Source organism: Tupaia chinensis, unplaced genomic scaffold (assembly GCF_000334495.1).
Source record: "Tupaia chinensis unplaced genomic scaffold, TupChi_1.0 Scaffold000078_1, whole genome shotgun sequence".
NCBI classification, from domain to species: domain Eukaryota; kingdom Metazoa; phylum Chordata; class Mammalia; order Scandentia; family Tupaiidae; genus Tupaia; species Tupaia belangeri.
The window spans coordinates 6,425,137-6,440,495 of record NW_006159539.1 but is presented as its reverse complement, the minus strand read 5'-3'; the positions used below and the strand labels follow the sequence as shown (position 1 = coordinate 6,440,495).

The following is a 15,359-nucleotide window of genomic DNA, read 5'->3' as shown; positions in this document are numbered from 1 at the left end:
CCGAGCCCTCCCACGACTGTATTCCCAGGGGTATTCTGCTCCCCTCCTTCGTACTTCCCATCTGGCCGGTGATTTTTTTTTTTTCCTGCTGTTGTTGGCCTCATGGCTTCAGGAGGGAGAGGCCTTGCTCCAGAAGTTGACAGGATGAACTCAGTGTAACGATTGCAAAGCTCAACTACAGTTCCTCTGCACTGGATTTTCTAGGACAGAGTTTTGCTGGGAAGCAGAGATGGTCGAAGGCGGCCATCCAAACGGGAAACGAAATGGTCACAGCAGCTTCACTATATGCTTTGGCGGCGATGTCCCAGTCGTGTTACTGCAGCGCAGCCTTAAGGAAAACAGAGTGTGTGTGCTCTGGGAGAAGACATTTTTGCTTGCCTGAAAATACTCCCTCTGTTGTGTGGGAAAGCCACTTAGCTCCTCTTGAAAAGAGAGAGAGAGAGAGAGAGAGAGAGAGAGAGAGTGTCAAGGCATACCAACTGGAGAAATCTCCAGATACAGAACTCTGATGGGACAGCAGGAGCAGGAACACCTGCTGCAGATCCGGCCCTTATCTTGAATTCTTGGGCTGTTGTGGTTCCGAAGCCTAGAAAAAGTGCTGAGTCATCGTCAGTAATTTAAAAATGGCAGAAAAGGAGGTGATTTTGCTGAACAGCTCAGTGAAACCAGTAGACTTTGATAGAATTTCAACTCTGCAGGGTCGGGATGTCTCTACCCCTTCTTTCTCTCTTTCCGTGGTAAAGTATACAGAACACAGAACTGAGTATTATAACTATTTTTAGGTGTACGTTCAGGGGCATTAAGTACACTCAGTGTTATGTAACTGTCCGCACTATCCATTTCCAGAAAATTTTCATCACCCCGAACTGGAACTCCACCCATGAAGTGCTAGTTCCTCACTCGCTCTCTTTCCCCCAGCCACACCCACCAACCTCCACTTTCCTTTCTGTCCTCAGGAATTGGCCTACTCTAGGTGCCTCATGTAAGTGGAATCTTGTATTGTCCTTCTGTGTCTACCTTCTTCCATGTAATGTCCTCAGAGTTCATGCATGTTGTAAAATGTGTCAGAATAATAATGTATTTGGTATATCGACATCGCTACAAGAGTATATTTCAAACATTCTTAACCACACCAAAAAAAAAAAAAAAAGCAGGTAGGACAATGGATGCATTATCTTTATTTGTCTGGCCAATGTATACATATATCAGATTACCACATTATACACTCATCCTCTTCAGTTTATTAAATTTTCCCAATATAGGCTTGTCTTTTTTGTTGTCTCTTTTCAGTTTTTAATAGTACAAAATTGAAGTATGGTTGTGTATGTTTTAGATTAAATAACTGTTGACATTATCTTTACTGAAAAGTCAAGTTTTATGGGAACCAGCAGTTAGCGTAATGGCTATGTCACTGAACGCCCATGTAGTCGACCGCGGGTCGCGTCCCAGACCCGGTGGCTTAAAACTCACGCCGGGCGCATGTGCGTGCATGTCCTAGATCCCGAGAGGAGAATGGAGGAGAAGGGATTGCGGCGTGACCATCCCCCCTGGGGGGTGATTTCTTGCTTTCTGTCTCTATGTCTCTCTCTGTCTGTCTGGCGAGCACACGTGCCCTTATAGTGAAAATCTCTCAAAAAAAAAAAAGCCAAGTTTTATGTTATTTTTATAATAAAATATAAATTACAAAAAGAATTATTTTAAGTTCATTTATTATTATTATTATTTATTTTTATTTTTAATTTGACCAGAGAGACACAGAGAAAAAGAGAGGGAAAGTGAGAAAGCAAGCTGCCAGGTCCGGAACTTACCCCACGGGAGTCCATCGGGGAGTCCAGCACCCTTAACCACCATGCTACTTGCCGGCCCCAGAAATGTTTATTTTTAAAATAAAAGAGTCCACTGTATCACATTCTTCCTTCCTTGACCTCCAGAGTAGCTGGGACTCTAGACATGAGCCACCACACCCAGCATTAAGGTGGGTCAGCAGTTGGACCTGGGTCCCCCAGGTGGCCTCAGCCTGCCGAATAGCAGTGTCATGCACTGCCTACTGCACTGGGCCAAAGTCAGGTTTATGTAACCCTTTATATATACCTCCCCATATATATGTATTCTTTTCCTTCCTCACTGCTTTGCCTTGTGTGTGTTTGTGTTGTTTTTTAGAGAGAGATTTTTGTTACAGGGCATGTGTGCTCGCCAGAGAGAAAGAAAACGAGAAATCACCCCCAGGGGGATGACCACGCCGCAATCCCTTCTCCATCATTCTCCTCTTGGGATCTTGGGCACACATGCACATGTGCCTGGCTCGGTCGATTATGTGGGAGTCCAGCAACTTAACCATTATGTAACTGCTGGTCTCTCTGGGTTTTGTTTTGTTTTTAATTTTTGGGGGGTGATGTATGGAGCATTATGCTGGTTATGGCCCAGTGTCTTTCTGTTTTCTGTGTTGGAGGCTTATTTCACTCAGTAATGAATTTTAATAAACTGAGTGTCATGTCTTTGTGGAAATTCTGATTTGGTCTTCCAGAGATGGAAGGATTCTCTAAGTAAGGAACTCTTGAAACTGATTTTAAGTCCCACTAGAAAGTAACAACTAGTAAGGCAGTTTTCAGTTTCCCTTTTTGTAACCCATCACTAACTTTCACTTAATCCAGTAAAAGGGAACTAAGAGATTTTATTGACTTGATGCTCTTATGCCTCAGTTTATATGTAGACCTTAAATCACGAACATAGATGCATTGATGATCTGAAAATCCACCTTTGATTAAGAAATGACCAGTCTTGCCTGAAACTTTTAGCCCTAGAGGAAGACCCAGAACACCTAGGCCTCCTTCTGCACGGTCTTCCTCAGTTTGAAGGTACCACAGTGGGGGATAGAGGAGGGACAGAGCCCCAGTTTGCAGGGTCTTGGGTAGTGATTGCTGGAAAGTGGCTGCCTCAGATGATTGTGGCGTTGTGTCGTGTAAGAAGGGTATTAGCACCAGGTGCTATCAGATCTGGCTGCTTTCTCACTCTCGCATCACAGGAAGCCGTCTTAGGTCTGGCTCGCTCCTATGGGACAGAACTGAAGAGTAAGTTACAGCTTTGGATAGTGGCTAATCCTGCAGACCCAAAATTCAAATCAAAATTTTCATTTTTGCTCTGCCATGTTTAACAGTATTATTTTGGACACATTAAGTAACTTTTGTCTCTGTGCTTTGATTTTTCCTCTGATAAAGAAGGGATAATATCTACATCCTGGGGTAATTAACTGTGTGCTTGGTGCCTGTTTTATGAAAACTCTGGTTTTTTGGTTTTGTTTTAAAGAAGTTTTCGCCTTAGAGTGTGTGTGTTCACCGGGAAGAGAGAGAGAGACACACACACACACAGCACACGGACACAGTGAGAGAGAAGGTGAGAAATTACTCCCCGGGGGGATGGCCATGCCACAGTCCCTTCTCCAGTCTCCTCCTGTGATTCTGGGTATACATGCACACATGCCTGGCATGATTTCCAAGCCTCTAGGTCTGGACTTGAACTGTGGTTGGCCGTGTAGGAGTCCAGGGATGTAACTGCTACGCCATCTGCTTGTCCTGAGAAATCTGTGCTTATTTGTCAAATAGTGTCTGGGTATTCTGTGAAGCAAATAAAGGGGTTTAACTTTCAATGTAAAGAACAACAGTATGATATGGTGGAATTGCTTTCAGATGAAGAGCTTATTTAAAATCTGAACTTCCCCACTTAGTTTATGTGACTCAGGAAAAGTCCCCTGTCCACTGTGTGTCCCATGCTTCCCGTCTCTTATGGACGATATCTGTGCTTCCTACTTCATAGTTGTTGTTAGAACCAAATGAGATTTGTGCAGATACCTTGTGCAACACGAAGGTGCTCAGTTTGAAAGCCTCTTGCAATTATGTAGTAGTAACATCAGTAAGATTAGAGATCACTAATCAGTGAAATTCAAATTCCATTTGATTGGTCTGCCAAGATGATCTTTTCTGTAGTATTTATTGTAGTTTTCTGTGAATTAAAATTCATTGATGGGGGACCAGCAGATGGTATAGTGGTTAAGGCGCTCGATCCCCCATGGCCAACTGAATGGTGTGAATTCTAGACCTGGTGTCCTGAAAATCATGATAGGCCCGTGTGCACATCTGTCCATTTTCTTACCACCCCCCCACCCCCCAGCTGAGCATGCAAGCTCTATAGCAAAAAGTTTAAAGAAAATTTATAGGTGCATTGGGAGAATTGTAGTAAAATGACAGTTCACAAGTCCGTGGTGTACTCCCGTGACGTCGTGTGATCTTGGGTGGCTCATTTAGCCTTTCCAGACCTCAGTGCTCTGTCACACGGGAAGCGCAGGAGGAATATCTTCAGTGTTTTGCCTTGAGCAGTAAGTGGAGGCTCACATTCATGAAGAGGGCCCAACTCAGTGACTGGCACAAGTATTTCCTGTTAGCCTTTCCTTCTCCTTTCCTTTCATGCCTGTGTCAGCTTTTCATTAAGTATGCTTATTAGTAGCATCTGGTTGTGCCTTCTTAATAAGGGTTTGAAATGATTCCCTAGTGTAGTAGATAACACTATAAATAAAACTAGCGTGGCCTTCTGGTCCGTGCTGTGTTGTCAATGCCTGCAGGTCGGTGGATAAGGAATTCTAGATTGAATACAAATGATCTGCCATGTTCCCACCCTTTGGGGAAGAATATTTAAGGATTTCAGCCCTGGGGTGTTCTTATATAAATGCTAAAATATTTCAGTTGCCCTAAGAGCCAGTTTGAAAGTGTTTGTGGTTACTTCACTTCATTTTCAATGTCAGTTCAACAGATCTTCACGTACAGAGGGCCTGGACTACCCCCGGAAGCACGGTAAAACATGGTTGGTACATTACAGATACTGTATTATTTCAGCCTCACAGTAGCCTTTCTGAAAGAAGCAGTATTTGTGTTTTCGGGGTGAAATACAGAGGCACAGAGAATGAAAGCAACTAGCCCACAGCTATATGGAAAGTGGTAGAGCTCTATTCCAAAGACATTTGTGGAATTCCGGGACTCATATTCTTCCTTCTACAAAAATTTAACAGAAGAGACTCAGGAAGAGGCTACTGGGACACAGGACGAGATAACACTTAATTATGAGGGTTATTGTTTTCCACGTAGTCCTGCCTCTTATTTTCCTGAGGAATACAAGACCCTCCCACAATAACTTTACATTTTGTATTGGTCCCATATGATTTTTAAAGAGTAATTGATTTTTACCCATTTTGACTCTCAGGACTAACTGATGATTAGGTAGAGTAGGTATTGTTGGGTCGCTGGGGAAGTCATGACACATTTTTGCACAGAAAAATGCATCATGAGTTTTCCAACGGCTCAGTATTATCCCTGCTTTATAACCGAGGAAACTGAGGCCAGAGAGGAAAAGTCACTTGCCCAAGGTCACCTATCTGTGACGTAACAGAACCAAGCTCAGCACAAAGTCTGATGTTCTGTGCAGGTGGAGATGACTCTGTGAATGTGCAGAACACAGACACACCTGGCAGGCACTGGGTATCGGTCACTGTTTATCATAATAGGCAGTGTTGGCTCCTCTCGGAGGGGTTGTGCCTGTGACTTGTCCAGTCCTTTCCAGTGCCAGTTGGCATTTGTCACCTGGGTGCAGGCCTAGGTAGAAGAGTACTCTAGTGTTCCTATTTCTCAGTGAACCCAAGTGCCATTGAGCCAGCCATCTGTCAACACGATGACTGCCTTTATAGGGCCCTCTTCAAGTACCTGACCTCTGGGTTCTCGGTGTCCCATTTGGTGCAAAACATGCTAATAGTTGTCACTTTTGCTTAGGAGGGGCTAGTGTGACACAGATGCACACTTACCTTTAAAGTCATAGCCAGAGAGCAGGATTTAGGCTTGCGATTCGGGAAGACTTGGCGGTTCTCTGGCCTACATCTCATCCATCCATCTGACTTTTCTCCGTCTGTGATCTGGATCTACGCGTTTTGGTGAAGATGAGGTGGTCGAACTGAATGGAAATTAGAGATGGGGCGGGAGGTGCTAACATTTAGTGACTATTGAATACCTGCTTTGTATGAGGTACAATGCTATGTCGGTGTTTCACTGGGATCTCACTCGAAGGCTCTCAACAGACCTCTAAGGTGTGGTTAGTACACTTAACATTCTTCCCTGTGTGAGAGACTAGACCCAGGTAAGTTAAACAGGCCATGTAGTTACAGAGTCACCACATTTGCAAGTCAGTCTTTAGACTGTTTTCAGACTTAGAATTTTATGAGAAGGTATGTTTGGTAACATTGTCAAGCTTTCGAGCAAAATAATTTGATTATGATGATTCATAGATCTGGTTTTTAGTGCCTTTCCCCCTTTTTTATAAATTTTCAATAGTGTGACTCAAAGAATTTTTATTTCTTTTCTTTTCCTTTTCTTTTTGTTGAAAGGCAAGGTCTTCCTATGTCAGTATCCTCCTACCTCAGCCTCCCCAGTAGTTGGGATTACCCTGCGTGTACACCACTGCCACCAGTTCTTGGAGGTGGGCTGCAAATCAAACCAAGTCTTCCTATGTGGCCTCAGTCTGCCAAGTACAGTGCCAAGCACACACTATCACAGCTGGGCCAAACTTGTCTCTTTTTATTTTTAAAGACATCCAAGTATAATCTTAGGATTTCTCCATTTGACAACATGCTAGGAAATTGCCAAGGTACCTTCTGAGTATCTTTTTAAAAAAATTTATTTATTAGACAGTTTTTTTTTTTTTTTTTTTTTTTTATATGGCACTGGGGCACGTGTACACTGGAGAGAGACAGAAAGCAAGAGATAATTCCCCAGGGGGATGGTCACGCTGCAGGCACTTCTCCTCCATTCTCCTCTCGGGATCTTGGGCACACACGCACACACGTCTGGCGTAAGTTTAAGCCGCCCGGTCCGGGACTCGAATCGTGGTTGACTGTGTGGGAGTCCAGCGATGTAACCATTACACCATCTGCTAGTCCCACATATTTATATTTATATAACAGCATTCTGCATAAATTCTCACATATTTTTCCCCTCTCCAGCCCTTTGAGGCGAGGTGTATCACCCCCATTTCACAAGGAGATGGCCCCAGGTAGGAAGTCAGTTGTGATGTAGTAATTTGAAGTAGGATGGAGGTTGGTGATGGTGCATTTATTTGAAAAAAGAAATTCCAGAGCCCACGAATTCTTACACTGCCTTGGATTTTTTTTTTTTTTTTTTGAGAGGTTGGAGAGGTTTTTGCTCTAGGACACGTGCACTCTCTAGAAAGACAGACAGAAACAGAGAGACAGAAAGTGAGAAATTACCCCTTAGGGAGGAGGATGGTCACACCGCAATCCCTTCTCCTCCGTTCTCTTGGCCACACACGGACACGCACACGCACCCAACTTGAGTTTAAGCACTGGGTCCAGGACTCGAACCATGGTTGACTACGTGGGAGTCCAGCGACATAGCCATTATGCCAACTGCTGGTCTCATTTTTTTAAAATAAAGATACTTTTTATCCTTTTATTGTATGTTATTTCGTTTTGCTGTAGGTGGTGAGTGTTCCTCAGAGACATATAGGGAAAGTGAGAAATCACTCCACAGGGAGGGTGGCCACTCCATAATCCTCTCTCCCCCAGTCTCCTATTGGAACCTGTGGCACTCGCACACACATGCCCAGCGTGTTTTGAAAGCCATCAGGTCCAGGACTTGACCTTCACTCAGCTTCGTGGGATCTTGCTGCCTCAGCCACCACGCTTCAGGCTGGCCCCTGCCTTGGACTCTCTGAAAAGGTGGGGTAGGTGTTGGAAGTGGATGGACTCGCAGAGGTGTGCTTCTTCCTGTGTCTTCCCTTCCTGCTGTGTGTGTACAAATGACCTGCGCTCGTGGTCCTTCTCGGCCATGGAACACATAGGCTTGAGGATTTGTCTTCAGACTTGTGAAATTACACAGCTTAATCTGTAGTAGTAAAGTCTCTATGGCAACAGCACGTGACTTTGGAGACACTTGTCCGACTTCACTACAGACTTAAGTGGAAGAAAATATGAACCTCGAGTGTAGGGCTCAATGGGTGTCTGTGTGAATAAAGGATCTGCCTACCAAAACCATAAACCTTTAGTAACTCTTACTCATTATGTGCATTGTTCATTTTATTTTTATTTTTATTGTTCATTTTATTTGTTCATTTTTGAGGTTTCCTTAATGGCGTTGTAATAAAATGATCTGAAAAATTTTCCTGAAATTTTTATTTAGAGTCATGGAAGTGGTCCTTATGCAAAGAAAAAAAGAGTAAGTGTGTTGAGTAAACATTTTAGCTAAAAGTCAATATTTGGCCAAAGCTGAATAACACCAGTGGAGAAGAAAGTTGTGTAATATCAGAACAAATATGAGATAGTATAAAATATAAGTAACCCTTTGCTTACAAAATTTAATTGTTCTGTTTCAAAAGTTTGACATTACAGTGGAAGAGAAATAATTTCTGAGTTGGTAGTTATTTCTTTTTTAAAAAATAATTATTTAATTTTTTATTCCTATTTTTATTTTAATTTGCGGTAGTGCACATGTGCTTACCAGAGTGACAGGGCGGGGAGGGGGGAGAAAGTCTTGACTGACATGCATGGTATTTGTGTTGGAAAAAGAAATGTATATTATAAAGACGTGATAAAATGTAAATTAAAGTAAAAAAAGGATTTCTCTGTTCAGATTTGCACATGACAGTTATCATTTTCACAATTAGTAATTGATATGTGTAGCATTTTACTCCTGTAATAAATATAGACTTTATGCCATAACTGGGCGATAGAATTTCTGGATGCACAGCCCATAAAAGAGACTTCTATTTAAAATTATGTAAGGGATGTTTATAGAAACCTTTTTCTTTTTCAAGGACTATTTTATTTAAGTTTATTTATTATTATTTAAATGGACTTGAGAGGAAGAGAGGAAGGGATAAACTGACAAAGTAAGGCACCAGGATCGAGATCCAACCGAGGTCGGCCATGTGGGAGTCCAGCACCTTTAACACCACACCACCTGCTGGCCCCAATAGAAAACTTCTTATTTTAATGATATCCCTGCTTTGGTGGTACTGTCTCAGTGATTGAGCCTCACTCATTAGGGTACCTTTGTTATTGCTTGATTATTGATCACATGAATGTTCATTAGATAGTCAACCATTTCGGCTTAAAAATAATGGCAAAGGTGATCTTAGATGCATCCCTGTTGTCTAGCATCTGTGGCATTCAGCTTTGTCATCTGTAAAATAGGGGAGAACGATACATATTTCATAAGGCTGGTAAGATGAACTGAGAACATGTTTATAACATATTCTTAGATACTCAGCTTGTGGGACCAGCAGATGGCATAATGGTTTTGTTGCCGGACTCCCACATAATCGATTGCAGTTGGGATCTCAGACCCGGCGGCTTGAAACTCAGCCAGGTGTGTGTGTGCCCAAAATCTCAAGAGCATGGAGAGGAAGGGATTGGGGTGTGGCCATCCCCCCTGGGGGATGACTTTTCACTTTCTGTCTCTTTGTCTTTGTCTCCAGTGAGCACACATGCCCTATAGCAAAAAATCTCTCTAAAAAAGAAAGAAATTTAGCTTGTCTCTCTTACTAAAAATTATTTTTAAAATGATTTTATTTATAATTATTACTTTTTCAAATTTTGACCAGAGAGAGAAGGAAAGTGAGAAAGCAAGTTACAGGTCCAGGACTTGAACCAAGGTCAGTCATGTGGGAGTCTAGCACCTTAACCATCACACCACTTGCTGGCCTCCTTAGCTTGTCTATGTGGAGAGTTAGGAAAGAAGATTCATGCGAAATACTTTGATTCTTATGGCATCTCTTTTCATCACCTTTCAGTTTCTGACTTACTGTTTCCTGGTCAGCCTCACCCCACAGTTACAACATTAGCTCTACAAAGAGCAGGAAAATCCATCCCCACTTTCCTCTGTGATTTTGGGGGGGGGAGTAATGGTAGATGATGGGATAGTTGCCCGAGAGTTATCTCACCATCAAGGTTCTGGTGCTTTTTTCTAGTCCATTCTTTAGGAACGAGTTCCTTCTTGGTTCATTATAATTACACCAGCTCTCTGGCTTACTACATAGTCACACTTCAGGGAGGGAGGGAGGGAGGGAGGGGACAAACACTTGGCTAGTACTTGGCTTCATATTCATTTGATCCTCACAGCAAACTTAGTATTTCCACGTACAGGTGAGAAAAATTGACATGCAGGGGAATTTAACGACACTTGTCCAAGATCAGAGAGGTTGCAGTGTTGGAGCAAGAAACTCAGTATCTGTTCGACTTTGCAGATTATGTTCTAAATGTTACTTTATAAAACCTTCTCTTTTAAAAAGAGGTTTTTGCCTTAGGGCATGCACACTCACTGGAGAGAGAGAGAGAGGGAGAGGCAGAGAGAAGCAGACAGTGAGAGGGAAAGTCAGAAATCATCCCGCAAGGGGTTGGCCACCTTATAATCCATTCTCCTCCTGGGTTCTTGGGCATGCGTACACATGTATCCAGAGTGATTTCAAGCCACCAGATCTGGAACTCGAGCCATGGTCAACCGTGTGGGAATCTAGTGATATAACTGCTATGCCATCTGTTGGCCCCGAACTTCTAAAGCTTACGATGTAGAATCAAGTACTGATGCACAGTGGTTGCTTAGATAATGTTTCTCCTCTTCCTTTCCTGTGTGCTCTCCCTGTGCTGGTTGTAAAGGGGGAGATTGCAGTTCTGTGTCGTCCTCCCCTCGAAGAAAAGGAAGGAAGGGAGTGGCACTTGAAGGGCATCAGTGCTAACTTTTCTGTGTGCTGCTCGTAAGCATTTCTGACTGTGACTAGCCCAGCCGTGACTTCCCTACGCGTGGCTAAGAGGATAGCTTTCTGTTCACCTTGACATGGGTCAGCCATGCCCTCCTTCTCTACCCCTCACTCCTGGCATGTCGCCTCTCCAGTTCCATTTCAGTAGGCCCTTAGTGGGTGTTGTAGAACTCCCTGGGGTTTGGCGCTGTTACGGTGATGTGGTTTCATGGAAGATATTGCAGTCACCTCCAAATAAGGAACTAGGTGCTGCAGTTCCTTGTTAGAAATAAAGTCTCAGAGCAAAACATGCCTTATGGGAGGGCTGACCTGGCTGTACTCCTCCACGCTGAGAGCTGTAGTATGAAGTGGGAGCCGACATAGAATGGGCATGTGCTATTCACAGTGCTTGGGCAGCCGCGTGTGAGTATCCACTTTCAAACTGAGGCATCGTTAATCTTCATCGTCTGCTCTCTGCCTTGTCTTGGGCTTTTTGCTATCTATACTCAACAAGAAGCATCTTTGGACTTACCTGAAGGACTGGTGATGTTAGGACTGGTAAAGTGTTTTTCTCTACAGTTCACTTGGGGTTTTATTGATACATGTTTCTTGATTTAAGCTTGACTTTTTTTCTTAAGTTGCAACATTCTAGGCAAAGTGAGAAGGGAAAGGTTAATTAGTTATACCTTGTTGCATGGCAGCCCTAATGCTAGGTAGTGAGCAGAAATGCACCCTGGGCAGACTGAGTTTTATGATACAGTGTTCACAAACTGGAACTTTGGGGCAGGCAAAGATACTCAGTTTGAATGCTATTACCTCCGTCTCAGAGGAATGGCCTCTAACTATGGTGTTCTGCAGCTGAAAAACTTGCCATGTCTCCTGTAACATTATGAAAATGAAAAACCTAAATCTATCTGATTAGCTTCATTACCTATATATCAGCCTTCCAGTTTTGTAGCATTTGAACATGGTTTGAAAGCGCTTTAGAGGTGGATATCATTGTGGATGTGGACTTCGGTTTTAGGATTAGGTTAGTACACACATCCTGGTCTTTCCCCTTGCATCCGTGTGTTCTGGGGCACATGATCCCTTGCCTCATTGTCCTCACATGCAAAAGGGAAACACACTGATACCTGCCACAAAGCTGCTGTGTGGATTCCAAGTGGATCCTACTGTCTGGTGCCATGCCAAGCAGTTAATATTGTTAGTGTCCCTTAAAAAACAACAATAACAACAACAAACCAAAAAACCGTCCTTTCTTTCTTTGCCTTCTTTCCTCTCTTGTTTTCTCACCCTCTAAGAGTGAAATCCTGGTAACAGGATTTATGAAGGTCTATGAGATCTGAACCCTGTACAAGTCAGGGACCTCGTTTCATTTCGTTCCTCCTCACCCCCGTTGCCCGGTTAGCACAGCTACACTGGGCCTGGGCACACTGGCCAGCTCATTCCCAGCTCCGGAACTTTACAGTCGTTTCCTATTTCCATCCCACCAACGCCTAATGTTCATGCTGGCTCTTTGTTACCCTTCAGGCCAGCGGTTATGTCACCTCCCCAGAGAGCTACCTTCTTCTTCCCACCCGTCTAAAGCCGTCGCTCTTTCCACCGTTTTCTACAGACATAAGCACCCTGTTTTACTTTGTTAAAGCACTTACCTCTGTCTGTATGGCTAACTCCCTATAATGGAAGCACCATTTTCATTGGAACCTTGGCTATCTTTTTTCTTCATCAGTTTATTTTTAGCGTCTAGGGATATAGCAGATACTGCCTGAATATTCAGATGTTTGAATGAAGAAATGCATAACCTAGACCTTTCATTTTCTGGAAATGCGGTATTTTGCAGTATCTTGAAATACGAGCCGAGGAACAACATAGCCAGACCAGGTTCCAAGTGGAATGCATTTTTAATACAGTGGCACGCCACCTGTCATCTTTCCAGCAGCAGGCTTCAGAGGCATTTTATCAATAATAAAAAGTACCAGTGCGAACATTTAAAAATAAGTATGCATTATCAGATACCAAGAAATACTGCCTTTGTGATTGGTGTGTGTGTAACCTAGTCCCCTCCTCTTACCTGAGATGCGAGTTTGTGTAGTAGACTTCATGCCGAGTAAGTATTTATACACTTGTATTATAAATATTTCCTGGCATCCTTGAAAATGCACTCTTTTTTTTTTTTTTAGAGAATATGTGCTTTTGAAAATGGTTTTATTGTTTGAGTATCCAGTAGAAGACCTCAGTGCCACCTTATAAGTGTAATCTAAAGAAACATTTTGCTGTGAGTTTTTCCTCTAGCTCATGCATCCAGTTACTGCTCTACATTGCTTTGTAGTGAATAGACTCTTTGAAATGAATTTAAAAAGTTATTTCGCTCTGTGGAACCTTGATTGGTTTACTAAATCCCATCTATATGCAGAACATCACCTGTGTCACTTAGCAGAGTAACAGCGATAATTTATGCCGAAAGTGCTCTGAAAAACTAGATCCTGCTTGATGTTGCATTTTTATTCCGCACTGTGATCTGTTCCCAGTGTTCTACATTTGATTCCCAGAAACTTCGTCAGTCAATTATAGAGTCCCTTTGTGACTTGGTCATTAACGTTTGTATTAGGATGTTTTCTGTTTTGTAATAACAACAAACACAAGAGCAAAGGCTGCCACTGATTCAGAACGAACTTTTAAAATGCTTTTTTGAGTGTTATTGAGGTCGTTGGCAGCTTTGCCCAGGCCTATATGAAGTGTCCCTTCAGAAGGATATGAAACCGTGTCCCGTGGGTCTGTAGCTGGTACCTCGTGACTGCGTTCTCGTTGGTGCTGTGGCTGCTCTCTCTCCTGCCAGTAGGCCGTCTCGCTGAGATTTGTAGATGTTCAATTTCTTTCTTTCTTTTTCATTTTAGTTTTCAGTTTGTGATAGGATCCGTGCACCAACTGGGTCGAGAGAGAAGAAAAGAGAAAGTGAGAAAGCCCTCCTTGCAGAGGGGTATGGCCACAGCGTAGTCCCTTCTCCTTCACGCTCCTTTCAGGATTTTGAGCACAAATGCACATATGCCCAGTGTGTTTTTCAGGCTGCTGAGTCTGGGCCTTGAACTGTGAAGTCAGCTATAGAAAAGCCAGCTGCCTTAACCACCACACCACCTGACTGCCCCATTTTTCTTAATAATTCACTTTGAGAATTTTTTGCTTGTGCAATGAGTTGCAAAGTTAAAAAATACCATCCAATCCTTCATAATCCAGTCCTTCATCCAATCCTATTTAGTTCTGAAGTTCTTCTCTGACTGTTATTGTATCACGGAAGAATACACCAATGGTACATGATTCTGCAAAAGCACTGAATTAGAGCAGAGAGGTGTGGGGAAAGTTGTAACTCATTTGTGAAGAAAAAGAATTGCCCCTGTATTATGGCCTATTTTGTCCAGCTACTTCTAGATAAGATTAAGTCATTATTACTCAAAGGAATACAAAGAAACAAAAGTTCTGACAGATAACCTAGTTTCTATGTGAACATAAATCCAAATATGAGTTAATAGAAACCACTATTTAACCACTTAGGACTGTAATCACTTCGATGGCCTTAGTCATCTAGGGAACAAAAGGGCTGAAAAGAGAGAATCCATTAATTACTTAGCAGTACGGGGACTGTGTCTTTGGTCTGGATCCATTTGGAGTGTCTGGCGTTGGCCTGAGCATGCGCTAAATATGAACTTACACTTAGAATTAGCTTACACATGGCCCAGTGGTATGTGCTGCACATAGGCCGTAGTCTGCAGGTTGAGACTACATGGGAGGTCTGGGTTCGATCCCTGGCCCAACCTAAAAGCCAAGGACGATGGAGCTCCTGTAGTCCCAGCTGGGAGGCTGAGACAGGAGGAGCTAGACTGTTAGACAGACCCTGTTTAAGGGGGAGAAATTAAGCTATTTATGACCACTGTAAGATTGATTTATTATCAGATACTAAATTCTATAGCATTCAAAACAGTTGGAGTTGATGCTCCAATTTTGTAGTGTCCTGTTTTCACTTTATTGTACTCTTACCTGTTTCCATGGCCCTTGTAATTCCTTCTGAGGTGCTGTGAAATATCGGGGCAGAAGCAACCCAGTGGTAAAAGTGGAACTCGCCCCTCAACACCCATGTCTTCCCATCATATCACTGTGCCATTTCACCTCCAGGGACTCTCAGTTAATTAGATGGAGTCGCAGTGAATGGGTACGGTAGCTGCCGGGTGGTGTCAGTTGTGCGGACCATACGGTGAGCAGTGTGGGCGGCCCAGTTGCAACCTGTCAAGAGTCAGCACTGTTCTCCTGGTCAGTCTATGAGTGGCATCTATGAGTTTTTAAAAAATCATTCACGTAATGTGGAAGGTTCATTGATTTCTGATTTTTTAAATATGAAAATTAAAGAGTCCTGGAGTGAGCCTCCTCTTTTGCTTATTTTTCCTTCTGTTATAATGTTTTCTTAGGATCAGTTCCAAGGAATTATACAGTCGGGGCAGAGGTTATAAAACTTGCAACTCCGGTATTTATTGCATCTTGCCGGCCTCAGCTCTGCTCTGCTTTTCTCTTTTTAAACCAGTTGGCACCTG

At 43.0% G+C, this 15,359-nt stretch overlaps 1 protein-coding gene and 1 long non-coding RNA gene across 2 annotated transcripts in view; both read left to right on the top strand.

The window, feature by feature from the left end:
• The window catches only part of AKAP13 (A-kinase anchoring protein 13), a 231,889-nt gene that overhangs the window by 46,531 nt on the left and 169,999 nt on the right, over positions 1-15,359 (top strand). The gene's annotated exons all lie outside the window — the stretch shown is intronic.
• On the top strand, positions 3,346-8,096 carry LOC114006515 (uncharacterized). Its single transcript, XR_003548216.1, has 3 exons — positions 3,346-3,390; positions 4,793-4,851; positions 7,616-8,096. It is a non-coding gene; the product is annotated as an uncharacterized LOC114006515 (long non-coding RNA).